The sequence below is a fragment of the Delphinus delphis genome, chromosome 6 (genome assembly GCF_949987515.2).
Source record: "Delphinus delphis chromosome 6, mDelDel1.2, whole genome shotgun sequence".
Classification (NCBI taxonomy): domain Eukaryota; kingdom Metazoa; phylum Chordata; class Mammalia; order Artiodactyla; family Delphinidae; genus Delphinus; species Delphinus delphis.
In genome coordinates, this window is record NC_082688.1 from 28649372 (window position 1) to 28664404 (window position 15033).

Genomic DNA, 15033 nt, shown 5'->3' on the forward strand with positions numbered 1-15033 from the left:
TGACAGCTGATTCTTTGGGTCCCTTACACTCTATTTCCACAACCTCTGGAGCAGCATTTCTCAATCTTCTTATCCTAGAGGGACTATCAAAATATAGCAGGGTGTCAGGAAATCCCTGCAAAAAAAGTATTATAGCAATAGTTCATGGTACCTTAGGATTACCAGTAAGTAGATGCGATAATCCTACAATAATTGCTAATGTTCTTTTGAATAGAGAATGATATTTTTCTGTGGATCTATTTATTTGGCTAAATTATTAGCCTATTTCTTTGTAGTTCCCCTTCCCCACACAGGGAATAAACTCTATGCAAGTCAGTAGCATTGATAAAGAAAAGTTCAGGTTTTCCTTTTCTTAAATTTCTTACTTGATTTTCAAAAATTTTATCTAAATAGCCTTAAAAGTCTTTGCACAAATTTCTATTATACAAGCTGCTAATTCGGCCTTTCTCTGTTTAAACCAAGAATGACTTTATAGCCAAACCTCTTGGGGAAAAAAATCCAACTAGATTTTTAAGCCTAGCTTAGATTTTTCTTTATTTTTCAAAGATTTAAAAACTCATAAGGCAAACATAGTAAGCTTCTCTTAAAAACGGACCAACAACCTCTTCCTGTAAAGGGCTAGATGATAAATATTTTAGCCTTAGCAAGTCTTATAGTTTCTGTACAACTGTTCATTTCTGCTGTTTCAGAGGAAAAGCAGCCATGGATAATACATAAAGAACATGGCTGTGTTTCAATAAACATAAACATAAAGGACATGGCTGTGTTTCAATAAAAACTTTATTTGTGAAAACATGTTTTCATGCAGGCCAGATTTGGCCTGTGGGCTGTAGTTTGCCTATGTTAAATAAGTGGCTTAAGTCAAAATAAGATTTAATTTTCTAAAGGTAGATTTGTAAATTTAATTTAAATAAAGATAATGTTAAGTTAAGTAATGCAAGTTACAACGGGAAAATTTATTGACAATGTTGAATATAGTAAAGTTACTAAAACCATAAGACAAGATAATGTGATAAAATATATATCCTAAATACAATTTCATGCAAGGCTTTGATCATTTCTTTTTTAAAACTGAGTGACATGTGATTATGTCAATTTTAACCCTAGCTTTATTTTAATTCTAGCAGTTGCAAAATTATATATATGTATGTATTGGTTTCTTATTCTCTTTTATAAGTTTATATACATAGAAGTGTTATTTTAGAAACTAGAAATAAAGCCAGCTTTTATCTTTTTTTTTTGTGGTACGCGGGCCTCTCACTGTTGTGGCCTCTCCCGTTGCGGAGCAACAGGCTCTGGATGCGGAGGCTCAGCAGCCATGGCTCACGGGCCCAGCCGCTCCACATCATGTGGGATCTTCCCGGACCGGGGCACGACCCCGTGTCCCCTGCATCGGCAGGCGGACTCTCAACCACTGCACCACCAGGGAAGCCCTGCTTTTATCTTTTAATGTGGAAGCTGTGCTTCATTTTTACTGCAGAAATTCTCCGTTCTGAATGAAACTTGAGATGAGCACACACAGATTTCATTTTCAATAGAAATAAGATAATTTCTGTCCTCTTGAGGACTGCTAAATGAATAAACTGGATCACACATGTCAAAATCTGAAAACTTTAGCACGATGTTCATTGCTTTCCAATGAATGGCAGGGTGCTCTTTATTCACAGAAATCTAGAACTTGTCTAAAGCAAGTGAATAAATATCCTCTTGAATATCAGATCAGTCTGCAGCTCACAAAGTTCTTCTTTTTTCTCTCAAAGTCAAGTCATCAGGCTGAGCAGAAGGTTCAGAGAAAGTACCATATTCAGTCATACGTATGTGTTACAGGAAGGAAAAAACTGTTCATATTTTTCCTGCAATTTTCCTAGGTGTTTTTCAATATAACTTGATTCCCTTCCTACATTTTCAAACCCCAGCAGCAGTGGAAACATTACAACATTTTCTTCTACCACATGAAGTTTCCACCTTTCACCCCCCAAAATTCAGTTTCCTTTTAAGCCCAAGAATTTTTCACTTGTGTTCAACTAGTTCATGTGGAGCAAAATATCTCTTAAGTAGGCTAGTTTCTGAAGCATTCTTCTTCTTCAAAGCACTCAGCAAAATCCAGCAACTATTTTTTTAAAGTACTAGCAACCCTACAATACATATTTTAGTTCAAATATCATACTGAGAACTCTTCTCTGCTAAGCCAACAGATGTCTGCATTTAGAGGAAAATTACATGCTCTTTCCCCAGGTTTTTACAGTTTTTAAAACATTTGCAAGTAAACTTGTTTTTGCTTAATAAAGCCTGATTTCTGCAGCATCAAGCAGAATGTAATTTATTTCATCTTCACCTCTCTGCAGAAATCAGTGTGTTGAGACAATGTTTGCATTTTCTTTTTTAACAATTAGAGAAACCTTCTCATGGAGCCAACCATTGATGGGACACCATCAGGGCAAATGCCAACGTAATTTCTCCAACATAAATCTGTATTTTTTTCCAACTGTGAAAAGAAAACATTAAATGTATTTTGACCTTTGTTAGCTTGAGCAACTTCTTGCAGCAGTGAAATCTTTCTTGAATTCCTCCAATATTCACCAATCTTACAAATGCTGTAGCATGATCTTTATTGGTGAAATCCTTTTCTCTCATCAACCTGGATAGAAAAGCTCTTGTTTTTCTGTTCATTACACAAAAACTATTCAATATTATGTGACATGTCATCGCTGTATTGACACATATTTTTGAGAGTGGAACCTTTTCAATTTCTCCTACTGGACCCTATTTTACTCACTATGTGCTGGCATTTTTAGTTTCTCACCAACTGTGTAACTTCTTCTAAGCAATATGTTTTGTTGCTCAGTAACTTGATTTTGAGACTTTCCACGAATGTGACCTTTTCCTGACAAAAGCTTCACTCTGTTTTGAAATTCCAATAGATGTTTAAAATAATCAGCACCTTTTCTTGTCAAATACATGTGATTTGTAGTTAAGTGTCTTTCCAAGTTTTCTGGAGGCACTGCTGCATTTTAACTTGCCTACCACAGATAAAATCCATTGCATCAATACAACTTGCATTACCAGCGCATGAAAATCCATGGGTAAATAGCTTCCTTTGTAGTGAAAGGACTTCTTTTTGTCTCCCTTGATGTACTGGTGCAGTGAAATAACCAAGAAGATTGTAATTCTTCATCACTAACCATATGGGAATTGTTCATAGGTCTAACTCTAGAATCTCTCTCTTTCCTCTCACATACTGTCTTCAAAAACTGTCACACTGGACCATCAGGCTTGTTTGTAATATACAAACATTAATAAAATATTTTTTAAAGTGTATAATAAATAATGAAACAATAAAAACAGTCATCATAATGCAATTCACTTTTAACCTATGCAATTTGTTTTGCATTGGTTTATTTAGTTATAACAACAGCAAAACAGCAGGAGGACAGTTAAGTTTTGGAATGTAAAAATTTCAAAGATCTGTATGCAGAAAATTATAAGACACTGATGAAAGAAATTAAAGATGATACAAATAGATGGAGAGATATACCATGTTCTTGGATTGGAAGAATCAACATTGTGAAAATGACTCTACTGCCCAAAGCAATCTATAGATTCAATGCAATCCCTATCAAACTACCACTGGCATTTTTCACAGAACTAGAACAAAAAATTTTGCAATTTGTATGGAAACACAAAAGACCCCGAATAGCCAAAGCAATCTTGAGAACGAAAGAAGGAACTGGAGGAATCAGGCTCCCAGACTTCAGACTATACTACAAAGCTACAGTTATCAAGACGGTATGGTACTGGCACAAAAACAGAAAGATAGATCAATGGAACAGGATAGAAAGCCCAGAGATAAACCCACGCACATATGGTCACCTTATCTTTGACAAAGGAGGCAGAAATGTACAGTGGAGAAAGGACAGCCTATTCAATAAGTGGTGCTGGGAAAACTGGACAGCTACATGTAAAAGTATGAGATTAGATCACTCCCTAACACCATACACAAAAATAAGCTCAAAATGGATTAAAGACCTAAATGTAAGGCCAGAAACTATCAAACTCTTAGAGGAAAACATAGGCAGAACACTCTATGACATAAATCACAGCAAGGTCCTTTTTGACCCACCTCCTAGAGAAATGGAAATAAAAACAAAAGTAAACAAATGGGACCTAATGAAACTTAAAAGCTTTTGCGCAGCAAAGGAAACCATAAAGAAGACCAAAAGACAACCCTCAGAATGGGAGAAAATATTTGCAAATGAAGCAACTGACAAAGGATTAATCTCCAAAATTTATAAGCAGCTCATGCAGCTTAATAACAAAAGAACAAACAACCCAATCCAAAAATGGGCAGAAGACCTAAATAGACATTTCTCCAAAGAAGATACACAGAGTGCCAACAAACAGATGAAAGAATGCTCAACATCACTAATCATTAGAGAAATGCAAATCAAAACTACAATGAGATATCATCTCACACCAGTCAGAATGGCCATCATCAAAAAATCTACAAACAATAAATGCTGGAGAGGGTGTGGAGAAAAGGGAACACTCTTACACTGTTGGTGGGAATGTAAATTGATACAGCCACTGTGGAGAACAGTATGGAGGTTCCTTAAAAAGCTACAAATAGAACTACCATATGACCCAGCAATCCCACTACTGGGCATATACCCTGAGAAAACCATAATTCAAAAAGAGGCATGTACCAAAATGTTCATTGCAGCTCTATTTACAATAGCCCAGAGATGGAAACAACCTAAGTGTCCATCATCGGATGAATGGATAAAGAAGATGTGGCACATATATACAATGGAATATTACTCAGCCATAAAAAGAGACAAAATTGAGCTATTTGTAATGAGGTGGATAGACCTAGAGTCTGTCATACAGAGTGAAGTAAGTCAGAAAGAGAGAGACAAATACCGTATGCTAACACATATATATGGAATTTAAAAAAAAAAAATGTCATGAAAAACCTAGGGGTGAAACAGGAATAAAGACACAGACTTACTAGAGAATGGACTTGAGGCTATGGGGAGGGGGAAGGGTAAACTGTGACAAAGCAATAAAGAGGCATGGACATATATACACTACCAAACGTAAGGCAGTTAGCTAGTGGGAAGCAGCCGCATAGCACCGGGAGATCAGCTCGGTGCTTTGTGACCGCCTGGAGGGGTGGGATAGGGAGGGTGGGAGGGAGGGAGACGCAAGCGGGAAGAGATATGGGAATATATGTGTATATATAACTGATTCATTTTGTTGTGAAGCTGAAACTAACATACCATTGTAAAGCAATTATACTCCAATAAAGATGTTAAAAAAAAATAAAAAAATTAAAAAAAAAATTTCTTTTTTATAATGAAAATTTCCCTCTGATTGTCTATTACATCAAGAAAGTTGTCTTCCAGGAAGTCAGTTGGAGGTATGTGTGGCCAACAGTGTTGAAAGGGATTAAAAGGCTCAGGGATGTGGACACGTTGGGGCAGAAAAATTATGTGAGGCCAGAAGATCTATCACAGGTTCTAGTGGGAAACTTTAGGGAATATACCATTCACCAAGGCCTTCAGGAATGACTAGATGGATGGGCACCACCATCCCTGGTCGATGGTCACAAGCTTATCTAGTTAATAACAACGGGGATGAGAGGGTCCCAAGGCTGCAGCAAGAAGACTGCAATTGCTGTAATAACTGATAAGTTCAGAAGGACAGTCAAGGAGGCTTGGGAGATGATTAATAGAATATAGTATCCCTGGTGGTAATATAGATTAGCAATCAACAAGTGTGTTGCTTAATATGTACAATCAAAAGAAAATGAATATACATATGCAAGATTGTGGATAGGCCACCTTAATTGGAAGTCATGTTCTTTTGCAAAGATTCTCAACTTGAGCCAGTTTTCAGACCCAGAACATTTTAATTGAATAGTTAGTAAAATCCCCAGGAGGAAGGACCATGCAAAACCATGGCAGGTATAGACTATAATGTTTTCCCCAAAGATACCTATAGCCATTTACTCAGGTGACTGATGCAGGGATATAGTAATATCCAGACAATGTGAAGGTTATCAGATGCAGGGTCTGAGTTGACATTGCTACCCGGAGTCTCAAAGTATCGTCACAGACCCTGTTAGAGTGGGGGCCTACAGGGACCAGGTAATAAATGGAATCCTGCCAAAGGTAGGTTTACAGTAGGACTGTTAGTTCTGTGAGTCCGTTCAGTGTAACTGGTCCTGTAAAGATGGAACACTTGATAACAATCTTTCAAGGAATCCCTAGTGACATCTTGTGGAGTCCTAGGTTTCCAGAGAACCCTACTTAAGAAATTCTGCTATAGAAGTTTCTTCTTCATCCTCCCACTCCTGTTCCCCTCAATTTTCTTATGAACCTCTCTTCCCACTTAAGTTGCTATTTCTCCTCCTCTCTGATGTCTGTTAGGCCTAACCTTACATAGTTTCTGTGGGGGAAAAGACAACTCTGCAAGTAAGTCTATGAGCAGTGAATATTTATTTCTGTTTTGGAGTATGCTGGAGGAGAATGACACCCAATGTTCTATTAAGAAAGAAGAGAAAAAAATCTCACAAGATTAACACTATGGGATGTAATCCTGTCACATATTTTTTAGCAAAGAACTCTGGAGCTCTAGAAAGTTTAAGATAGCCTTAATTAAAACATCTAATTTTAAAGTAACCATTTCTTTACAACCCTCCCAAACTTCCCTCCCCTGCATTCCTATGACTCTTATAATTTTTATGCTTTTTTTCATTGGTCTATTTTTTTCCTGATAGGTAGGTGATAGCTTATTCTACAGAAAAAGAACTATGACTATTTATTTGGTTGGTTCTTCCACTGTCTCTAATTCTTAGTTTGCTGATTTACTGTAAATTGTAGCTCTTGTCTATTATGTTTTCCATTTGTTTTATACCAATTTATGATTTTATACATTTTTTACTATAAATTATTACATATCTCTATCAGTAGGTTGAGAAAAAGCAAAAAGCACACCCTGGCAAACAAAGAGGTGAATACTTGATGAAAGCCATAGATTCTAGGGGAAACACAGTCTTATAATTAGGCTAGAAGATTGTCAGTTCACAATTGTTTTTAATGGGCCTACATGTTTCTCAAGATCTTCAACGTATATTTATGTCACAATGATGACCAAGCAGATCTCAGTATCAAAGACCTGAGATGGAGGGTATTCAAGATCTTTTCTTATTATTCTTATACTTATTTTTCTGGTATATCACAGAATTAGGTGTTTCACAAAACATGTTTCCCACCACATGTAATAATTCCTTTTAAGTGACAGTTAAAAATGTTTTTACTCATTTTTGGTGAAAATATATCAAAATAACATTACACATTTCAATGACTTTCTAAACTGTTTGTGCTTGAATTTTTTAAATCTTTGATAAGATGACTTGGGGGTTCTTATCAAGTGAGGAGGGTTCTTATTATCCTACATCTTGTTTACTAACTCACGTCCCTGAAACACCACTGGTGTAGGAAGATTCTCACTTCAACTACAGCTTTTATTCATGGACAGAGCTCCTGTTCTAAGTTTCTGGCTTCTTTCATGCCCTGGTGGGTTAGGATTAACAACGTGAAGGAACCCCCAGATCCTACTTTTCCTTCTCTTCTGAAGTTGAATCCCAAGGTCTGCAAAAGTAGCAAGACCTTCTCCTTGAACTCTAAACCTGTTTGTACTTTCTCTTTTCTCAGAATGAGATTCCCTAGGGAAATTTCAGTCCTTAGGAAACTGAGATTTCCCTTTTCTGAGATGTTTTAAAGGAATTCTCAGTCTCTCCTGTAAACAGCATTTTAGATCCAAACTTTTAGTCCCACAGGCCAGTAGGAACTTGTCTGAAATCTATGTTGAAATAACTAGGCTACACATGGGATTCTTGACTTAAATGCTTTCATAAATAAAGAGTCTCAAGAGACTATTTGTTTTCACTTACATTCTTTTTCTTCCATATTATATGTGTACTATGCATATGAGGAGTTTTCAAAAGAGAGGTATTATAGTTTTTGGGGGTGGCTGGAACCAGATAACTGGAGGGGCTCAAAAATGGCACCAGGGACAGCTACCTGAAATTTAGGAACACTGTAGAGGTATTTCTAACATGTTTAGTCTACTGTCACTAGAGTTGAGAAACACTCATGCATAGGCATTGCAAGCATGCTTTGTTGCACATTACCAGGTTGAATATATCATAGTTTCACATTCAGAAGACCTGGGAACTTTCTTGGTTCTGCTGCTCATTAGCTTTATAACCAGGGCTAATTATTTTACATTTATCATCCTCAAATTTCCTACCTGCAAAAAGAGATATTAATATTTAACAACTGAGTTTTGTTGAAGATTATATGATATACTGTATGGGAAACTTTGAATATTATAAATTGTTATAAAAATATAAGGATGTATTATTAATAGGGAGCACACAAATAAGGAATTATAGAAGAGAAAGCAAGAAGGAACAAACATGGTCACTTTGTCTAACCAGCTTTCTAGAGCCTTCACAAGGGACAAGGAATTACTAAACTGTTCAAAGCCTGAGACGTTCACTGGGACTCATTCAATTGGAGTGTGGGATTACTATACATAAAATACAGGGTCTTAAGTTCTACTTCCCCTCTGGTACTCCCTGAATCTATTTGGTTAGAGTCCCAGGCAAGGCTTACCTCAGGAGGCCCAGCCGTCATCTGGTTCCCTGTGTTCTGTCATTGGCTAAGTAGATAAAGTAGGTACCATCCTCATCCACAGTGATGGCCACTTCAGATTCAGAAAAACAGAGCAAAGGAAGTGTCATATATTCTTCAAGGCTTAATCCTTTCACATCAACAGCATTTACCAGATAACCCTTGCACTTGGAAGAATAAAAAATTACCTTACATTAACAACCTTATTCTTCATTATTTATTATGGTATTACCACTTTCATATTTAGCTCTGTTGGCAGAAACTCCCTAAAGGGAGGAAGAGTAAGTATTCGTATTCCAGCACCAAAACCACATCCCAAATTTCTAACACTAGGCAGGGAATATAGAGAAAAAACATTATTTATCATGAGCTCTGGGAGGTCAACTTCTAGTAAGGGATATAAATGCCTAAATAAATAGTTGCAGCATCACTAAAAGTGATAAGGATGTGCAAATTGTATTTTGCTGCAACCGGTTCTGGAAAGCTCAGGAAGGATTCCAGGATTGTGTGATGCCTGAGTTGAATCTTAAAGGATAAGCAAATGTCAGGTAGGGGAAGATAATTAGAAGCTGCTCTAGGTAGAGGAAGAAGCATGAGTAAATGCACAGGCTTGTTTGAGTAGAAAATTGTTAATAGTGTGAAATTGTTGGAGCATACAGTGCAAGGTAGAGTGAAAGTAATGAGAGATGCAGCTGGAACACAAGGCAGGGGATGCATAATGAATGGTTTACGCTACATTAGGGACCTGAATTTTATCCTGGAGTCAAAAGGGAAGTGTTGAAGGGTTTTGAATAGATACTGTGGATAGCCATATTTGCATTTTTGAAAACAAATTTTGGCAGCCATGCACTTGGTAAATTTGAGGGGAATGTGACCAGAAACCTGTTTGGAGTCGCTTTCAGAAATAAATTAGGTCAGAAATAGAATTTAGGAATTTAGCATTTTATATATATATATATATATGTGTGTGTGTGTGTGTGTGTGTGTGTGTGTGTGTGTGTATAAAATTCATACTATATGTTTACAATATATAAGTATTATACATAATATAATTTTTAAGCAGAGACTTACTTTCTCCCATTTTATATATGTACTATACATATATGTAGTGTTTTCAAAATAGAGGCATATCTGGGTTCCTTGGGAAGCTACATCTGGATAGCTGGATGGGCTCAAGAATGGCTTCAGGGTCAGCCATATAAATTTTGGGAATGCTGCAGAGATATTTTTAACATATTTAGTCATTCTGTCACCCACTTGTAAAATCACTCATGCATGGACGTTTGAAGTCTGTTTGGTTGCAAATTGCTACATTGAAAATATCACAGCATTTTATACTAAAAGTCGATCTCGCTGTTATTGACATCTTGGAATATGATGAAAAGGAATATCTGGGTGGGCTCAAGAATGGGCTCAACAACCTTCAGGACAATATTAGCATGAGCTCTGTTCACGAGTTTCTCTGAAGTGACTTCTTCAATTAAATGATTAATAATTTCAATTGCTAGTCATCCAAAAAACATCACGCTTGACTACACTTTTAGTATGACCTTCACCAAATAAAATTTATGATGTTTACTCAGGTGAACTCCAGCATGCAGGTAAAGTCACAGAATGTGCCAAGGTAAGTGAGAAAGTCAAGTATCTCCTGTCTTCAAAGTGTTCCTCTGGGAAACCTGATATTTCTTGAGGTGTAACATTTCACGTTTTGCTTGTAACCTTGAGCTGCCTGGTACTTTTCTATATGTGATTGTATCATAGTAACTGAAAAAAATTTCGCTGTGATTGTTAAAAGGATAACACAGTGTCACATATTCAGAATAGATGGATATTAAATACCAATCTCAGGAATGATTTAGTGCAGAGACATGATATTCTGATCTGGATTCAACTCCTAGTGCCATTACTTCTTGGAAATGTGAGCAAGGGCAAGTACTGAGCCTCCAAGTGGTTTCCTCCTACAAACTGTGAGTAATAAAACCTACCTCACAGAGTCCTTTTGAAAACTGGTTGAAGTTAAGTATTTAAAGTGCCTAGATTGGCAAATAGCAGACATTCTATAATTATTTTCTTTTTATTCCTTGCTGTCACTTGCTGATAATTGATAATTTTCTCTTCTTCACCACTGGCTGCTCTTCCTCAGTTTTTTTTTTTTTTTTTTTTTGGTCATCTCTTTTTTGCTAACTGTTAAGAGTACTATAGAGGTGTGACCTGGGACAGCTTTTGCTTTCTACCTATAGTGCTAGTGACATCATTCATTTCCAAGAACATTCTCAGTGTTCTTTGGACTCCCAAACCTTTATCCAAGCCATAACTTCCTCTAGTAATTCTGGATTTGTGTATCTAATTGCCTATTTGAAATCACTACTTAGATGCCTAATAGACATCTTATTTATCAAATAAATGTTCATTATGTTATTAGTACTGTCAATATTATTGCTGTAATTGTAGATGCTGAAGATTTATCAGTAGGAAAAACAGATGGAATTCTCTCTCCATATGTTTATGCTCTACAAATGATAAGTTATACAACAATCAAAATAAATAAATTATATATAGTATGATAGTAATAAGTGCTATGGAGGAATGTAAAGCAGGTAAAATAGATATTTATTACTGCATAACAAACTCCCAAAACTTAGTAGCTTAGAACAACTCATATTTATTTTCTCCCAGTTTCTGTGAGGCAGGAATACAGGCACTGCTTAGCAGGGTGGTTCCGACTCAGGGTCTTTCATGAGATTTCAGTTGAGATATTGATCAGGGCTGTCATCATCTAAAGACTTGTTTGTAGCTGGAGAATCTGCTTCCAAGATGGCTCATTCATGTGGCTGTTGGTAGGAGATCTAAGTTCCTCATCACATGGACCTCTCCATGGGATTTTTTTCATGATCTCACAACATGGCAGTTGGCTTCTCCCAAAACAAGTGATCCAAGAGAACACACAATAAAGCACAACTCTTTGCCTGGCCTCTCTTAGATTTATAGTTCATCTGACTTCTTAACCTAAGCTTCATTCCTAAAAGCTGCCTTTTAGGTGTCTTTTGCCTCCAGACGATACAGCCTACATTTATACCAGTCTATTCCACCATAGTCCTGCCTTCCAGAATCCAGCTTAGGAGAGGGTTCGTCAGTACAGTGCTACAGATAATTCTCAACAGAGTAAATGGTAAAGGGCATTATACATTTAACAACAGAAAATATTCATTGTTAAAAGTACATAATGCAAACCAAAATACGTTTCTATTTCTAATGTACTGAATTTTGGGAAGGATGGCATGAGACAGATACTTTTATACTAAGGGAAACATCAAGGCTATAAAACTTAGGGAAAAGCTTTCAGCATCATGTACCAAATGTTTTAAATTGTTTATACCATTTGACCAGGTTTTCTAGTTCCAATAAAATGATATTAAATGTTAAATTTATCCACAAAGATTATTATTACAGTATTGTATATAGTAGAGAAAATTAAATCTCCCATAAAAATGGAATGATTAAATATATGGTGATATATATTGATATAATGAATTAAAATAATATTTAGGAAGAATTTTTAGTGGCATGAGAAAGGCTGTACTCAAAATGTTAAATGGAAAAGGCAATATAAATTTCTATTTAGTGCATAAACATGTAACATGAGGTCAAATGTATTTTAAAAAGTCAATAGTAAAATATTTCTAAATTCTCTTATTGACCTTGAAATTTTCTGCTTCTTTGTATCAATAATATTACTTATCTGGGAATTGCTCTAAAATGATTTTTCAAATGATCAGACCATACATTTCAAAAAATCACACCATTGGAACAATGGAAAGTGATAAGCTGAAGTATGGCAATCACTGTGTAAGAAGTACTGGCTACACATCTCTAAAGGAACAGGTGTACTTGGCTGGAACTTGAGCCACTGGAGATGTGGAAGGAGTTCCATGAGTTCTGTGTATTTAGTTATGAAGATTATTTCTTGGTCTTTGTTACTGTCCTGATGAGAGAAAGCATGTCTTAAGTGAAAAAAGAACCATCCAAAGAAGCTCTTAACAGAAATCCAGGGGGAGGGACAACCCTAAATATTGCAGTATGTCTTCTTGTCATTGTGTATATTGATTAAGCACTACAAAGGCTTATAGTCAATATCCCATAAAGGGGTGGTGTCACAGGAGGAATGAAAAGTAAAGGTGAAAGAAATTTATTGATAAAATATCTTCTAACCCTGAGGCAAAACATTAAAATAAAAGGCGGGCGGTGGACATTATCTTTATTTCTGCAAAGGAATGCAGAAGAAGTAATGTGAAAAAAACAAAAGTTTCATAAGAAATGAAAACTAAAACTTCTAAGATCTTGATTCTATGACAATTAATCAGAAATGCTAAAATAAACTGACAATGCCTTGTGTTGGCAAGGATGTGGAGCAATGGGAATTCACATCCACTACTGGTAAGTGTGTAAATTGATTGTCTGAAAAGGGTTTTAACCTGTGTAATCAACTGAACATATTCATACTCTTTTACCTGGAAATCCACTCCTAGAGGTTCTACTCCAAGAATCTGGGGAACCTCTGAACCACAATCATATTTAAGAATGTCCAGAGCAGCATTCTTCATATCCAAATGTCCATCACAGTAAAATAGTGTATTAATCAGGGTTCTCCAGAGAAATAGAACTAATAGGAGATATATATACGTATATATAACTTATTATAAGGAATTAGCTCACACAATTATGGAGGCTGAGAAGTCCCACAAGCCTTTATAAGGTGCCATTATCATTATCCTGTTGAATTTGTCAATGTCCAAAGGGTGATCATCATTCTTCTGATCTCAGAAACCTGAATTTTATGTTATTTTCCAACACAAGTAGAATCACAGTAATTAAATTCATCATACTGATTATAAAATCAGAATTCTAACATTAATTTTAAAAGAAAAGTTAAACTTTAAAATAAAGTAGCATTCTTATACTGGCATTTCTAGAATGTGTTCATTAAGTCAGCAGGCAAATCAAAATCTGAAGAATGCTCGGTAAGCACAGAAGCAGAACAAACCCGCCATCATCTCTCACTTTTGCTTCTTCACTAAACTTCCAATCTGGGTTCTTATACACTTACTCTTCCTTCCTTAATCAGGGTGGATCCATGGTGGACTTATTTTAAAAATGCTAAACCATACAGTTTTATCCCTTCGTAAAATTCAACTGCTGCCATTGCAGGCAGAAAACCTAAACCCTTTACATTGCCTAAAATTCTTTGTATATTGTGACCCCAGTTTACCCTGAGAGAATTTAATCTGAGATACCTAAATTATATATCAATACTTTCACTTATAAAAACACCCTTATTGAAATACCTGTCAGAAAAATATTTTCATCGTGACTCTGAAACTATCTAGCTCATATTCCTCCTTTCCTCATGGAAAAGATTGTTTTTATAATTCATTTTTAATTATGCAATGTTAAATTAATTAAACAAGGAGGCTATTAGACTAATGTGGCTCTAATGCCATGATGACCTACATAAGCAAACCAAACTCTAAGCCTGTAAATAGCTCAAGATTATGAAATCAAAATGTTAAGGAAAACAAATCACAAATAGCCAGCTAGGCTTTAAGTTATAGCCCATCAAATAACTTCCTTTCTATGCTTCTGCACTTTATAAGTCTCTACCCTGGGGCTTGTAGATGGAGCGCCCCTAACCACTTCCGGCTTGACACCACCAATCGGAATGACTAAATGCCCAGATGACCTCTTAAAAGTTTTAATATGCCTCAGTTTATCTTTCAGCAGGTTTATTTTTGGCAGAACAACTTATTTTGAAAATCAATTATTACCCAAATAGGCATGATCTCTGTCTATTAATGATTTACTAGAGCAGCTAACCTCTGTCACAGACATTTAGGGAGAGTCAGAAGACCGTACTTACAGGTTCATTCATTTAATATTTATTAAGCACCCTCTAAGGATCAAGCACTGCTTAAGGCGTGGCACAAAAAGCAACAGCAAAACAAACAGATTTCCTGCTTTTTCATGGAGTTTAATTTTAGGTGAAGGGAGAGGCAGGAAATAAACAAGAAAAGTTTCAGATAGACCTCAAGATGCATGCAGAAAGTTAAAAGAGAGTGAAGGGACACAGAATTATCATATTTTAAGGAATGGAAGAGAAATCTTAGACACTCTGGGCAAATGGGATCTGAAAGGAGGTTTATATAGTTAACACTTGAAAAATGTCCTGTGGTTTAGAGTGAGACTTAATAAGTTATGTGTAAAAATGTTACCAGGAGCACTGATACATTACAGTTGGAATGGGACCTCTGATTCTGTATTGCCTGCTAGGATCCCA